We start from the raw sequence: 3,987 nt of genomic DNA on the forward strand, positions 1-3,987 counted from the left end.
CATATAAAGAAAAGCATACAGCAAGATTGTTATGAGAAAATTGGAACAGTGGGCGAGGCAATCATAACTAAAGTAGTGTTAAGCTCACAGACTTTGCGTCAAGTGTAACTATGGACTTGGTAATGGTGTGTGGCAGCTGTTGATATGTAAGGATCCAAACAGGCCTAGTATACAGCAATGAGTGCATATAAGTCAAGTGTAACTGTAGACTCGGTTGTGGTGAATGGAAGTTGTTGAAATTTAGATTCTAGCAAGCCCAGTATGCTGCAATGCATGTGTGTAAGTTAAAACTAACTGTGGACTTTGTGGTAGTGAGTGGCAGCTGTTGAAATGTGGGGATCCTAGTAGTCTCAGTATGCTGCAATGTGTGTGTGTGTGTGTGTAAGTCGAGACTAACTGTGGGCTTGGTGGTGGTGAATGTCAGATGTTGAAATGTAGAGATACTAGCAGGCACAGTATGTTGCAATGAGTATGTATAAGGTGGGTGGCTTTCTTAATAGATTTTGGATATGCTAGAATTTTAATTAATTATCAGTTACCAGATTCTTTTTCCCCCAAATAGAGCTACAGGCTAGTTTGACCAACAGCATATGGAGATCAGAGAAGAGTCATGATAAAGCTGTAGTTCAGTTGTTCATCTGACTACAGCAATCATAACTAAACTGAAGTACACTCTGTAATTTTGGGGGAGGATATTTTACAAGTGTAGAATACCAACACCAAACACGTCATATATTACAGGAAAATTATAGTAGTATGTTTTTATTATATATGTGAGCCCCCAAAATTAAAAGAACACTAGAAATTTAGAGTACAACTTATTGAGGTCTGGAAGTAAAACCTTTTAATGACGCATCCTATAACTGATGTCAGACCAGATGAGATCAGAAGACACAAGTACAGAACTTAATGCTGAGTTTTGAATAAAATCATGATCCAAATGCAAGAACCATTGGTCTGCAAAATTTTGTCTGTAGTTGAAGCTATGGTACCAGTAATGTTATCTAATTACGAATCAAATAAAACAGTGAAGTAGAATGTTTCAACAGCAGTCATTACTAGGGATACTCCTAATCATGTTGTATAGCTCAACATAACTACCAGTAAACTTCTTAAGCACTTTTGCATAAAGCTGAGTGGATTTTTTTTAACCAGTCTGAATTCTGCCAAAGTAAAACTGACAAGTCCTTTAAACAATTAGTCAGGACATCTTTGTAGGACTAGATAGGTGTTAGACTGAACCTCACTAACCTGACATCTTTTTTATATCATTCCATTCTTAGTTAAATGGTTCTATCCATAGTTATATATATATAGTTTAACCCTATTTATCTATTTACATTCTTTATTAGCAACTGCCCTACTTTGACAGTTGATCAGCCATTCTTCCGTTTTTCTTCAAGAAATGGAGTAATATATTTCATTCAAACTTCAACACCATATCTTTACTATTTCACCTGTCCATTAACATATTAGTTCCAGGAACCTACAGCTCTTTTGTGGAACTGAATGACTGTATGTTAGGTTTGTCCTTAATTACCACAATGTATAAAGGTTGAGAGATTTTTATGCTAGTTTTTCATTAATGGTATATCATATAATTCAAGCATATGATGTAACAGAATAAGACAAAAGCTGTGGATCTGGTCCCTAAGTGTGCCAGTTGACAAATTAACAAAAAATAACTGCCTAGAACATAAAACACCAGAAAAAAACATAATTAATACGGACGTTTCGGAATTTCCTTAAATTCCACCATTAGCGTTAATATCTCAAAACAAGTTAGTTCATAATATTCGAACTACAAAATCATCGTTAGCATTGAGCGAGTTTTCCTATTCAATTGGAAGTTTAGAAAGAACAGATTTAAACATAACATTATAATGGGATGTACGATAAAACGTGCGGTATACAAATATTTAATAAGTAACATTGTTAAAATAAACTATTATAGAGAAAGGTTTAAATATAAGTATGAACACTGTATCTTTAAAATAATAATATATATCAAATATAAACACTGAGAATCCGGAATTGATTACATTAATGACAACGGAGAGGAGTTGATGTTATTATTTAGCGTTGGGTGATATATAATATAACAGTAACTTTGGTGAAATAATCAAAATACAGTGAAACGACAGTTTGGAAAATATTATATTAAATCAGAAATTGTAATAAATATTCACAATTATCTATATACTACTAAAATTCTGAGATTTTGTTTGTGGGCTTGTCTGCAATTAAATACAGCAAAAACAGCGCACAATACCACCATATTTGTAATGAAATGAGAATAGGAACAGAATAAAACAAGTTTCGTTAAAATCGGGCCACGAGTTATCGAGTTAGCCCCGTTTTTCGGGTCACTTTTATGAAAATTTCTAGATGAATTAGGTACACTAGATGGCGCCACATATCGGTTTATCTATCTATCTATTCGTTTTCCACCTGACGAATCACTTCAAAATATCTTCTATACAACAGTATATGCACAACAGAAATTAAATGATGAGATGAAAATGTGTTATAACGGCGAATTGAAAGAACAACAATAAAATGAACGTACAATATTATTGACTATTTGCAAACAGTAACTATGGAGACGAGGTAACAAAATAAAAATCAAGCCGAGAGCAACAACAAAATTTTATAAACGAAATCCTCTCACCGAGCAGTGGCTATTAAATTATGTGGGCTCTTCAGTTTGATATTACACATTCCACCCTTTCTAAACTACTGACAATTCTATTCTTGTAAACTCAAAAATGAATCATTAGAATCAAGCATATCACATATATATCGTTTGTGTACCATTTTCTCCAAAATATTTTTGCTAAAAAGTTTTATCATTCAGCCATCTGTTTACATGTTGTATTTCTGTCGCAGTTGAAACTGGGGTTTTATGCAGTCTCTGACAATTAATCTTTCAGTATTTCATTACTCCTCGATGTACTATTATAGATAAAATAAAAAATATTTACTCAGTGAATGTGTTTTTATTTGAGAAATAGAACAGTAGTTCTTCAAATTAAGTCAAGTTTCAATTAATTCTTGGAAAGGTTTATATGTGACGTCACAATGACAGTTCAATTTTTACGTGTCTGTGATGTCAAAGTGAAACGTATATAGGAGGTAACCTGTGACGTATTGGAGAGGTCACATTGTCACCCATTGTGACACCAGTTAATTGGAGATATAATTTGTTGTGAAAACGAAATTATCCATTGAGAAAGACAAAATTCAATATTTCTCTAACAGTATCCATTGCCAGTTCACACATTTTGAAATTGTTTATGTGATTTAACATGAATTAATATTACATTGACGCCGTCTTCGGTCTGTACAGATGGATAGAGCTACAACGCCCAATGTAAAAAGAGTATTGTTGTTCGTCACTATGTGAGGTACAACTTTGATCTGCAATTCCGGGTCTTGAGTGTTATTTAAGTGTGTTGGAATGTTATTTAGTAATGGCACCAAAATTGTATGCCTAAGCCACGACAGACTTTCAGTAGCATTGCCATATGCAGAGACTATGGGTCTTAGTGGCATGTCAGGTTTATGTTATTTTGGTAAACTGTATAATTCTGATATGCCGCTATTAGAGTATTTAAGTTTAACCAGAAGCCTCTTAGAGAGGTTACTTGTTTTTTAAGTTCATAGATAATCTCTTTAGCTTTAGTCTCAATTTTTTGGTGAGGTCACTGTTAAGTATTTGAAATCTATTCTTGTCGTAAGGTGATCAAATATTTTTTGTTCGCAAATGTTTCTGCTCCTAACTACAAAACCTTTACATTTGTCCAATTCTTTGATGATCTTTTTTAAATTTTTTAAGGGCTTGTTATTCTTTAAGATTTAAGTTCGGCTTGGCTTGATGATTTCTATGTAAAAGTTCTGGATCTTTTTCCTCACATCTGCGATTGTTGTTTCAATACCTTTGTTAGCATGGGGAGGTTGCTTGTTGGTATCAAAAGAGAGTTTATC

This window comes from Limulus polyphemus, unplaced genomic scaffold (genome assembly GCF_000517525.1).
Source record: "Limulus polyphemus unplaced genomic scaffold, Limulus_polyphemus-2.1.2 Scaffold3394, whole genome shotgun sequence".
Classification (NCBI taxonomy): Eukaryota; Metazoa; Arthropoda; class Merostomata; order Xiphosura; family Limulidae; genus Limulus; species Limulus polyphemus.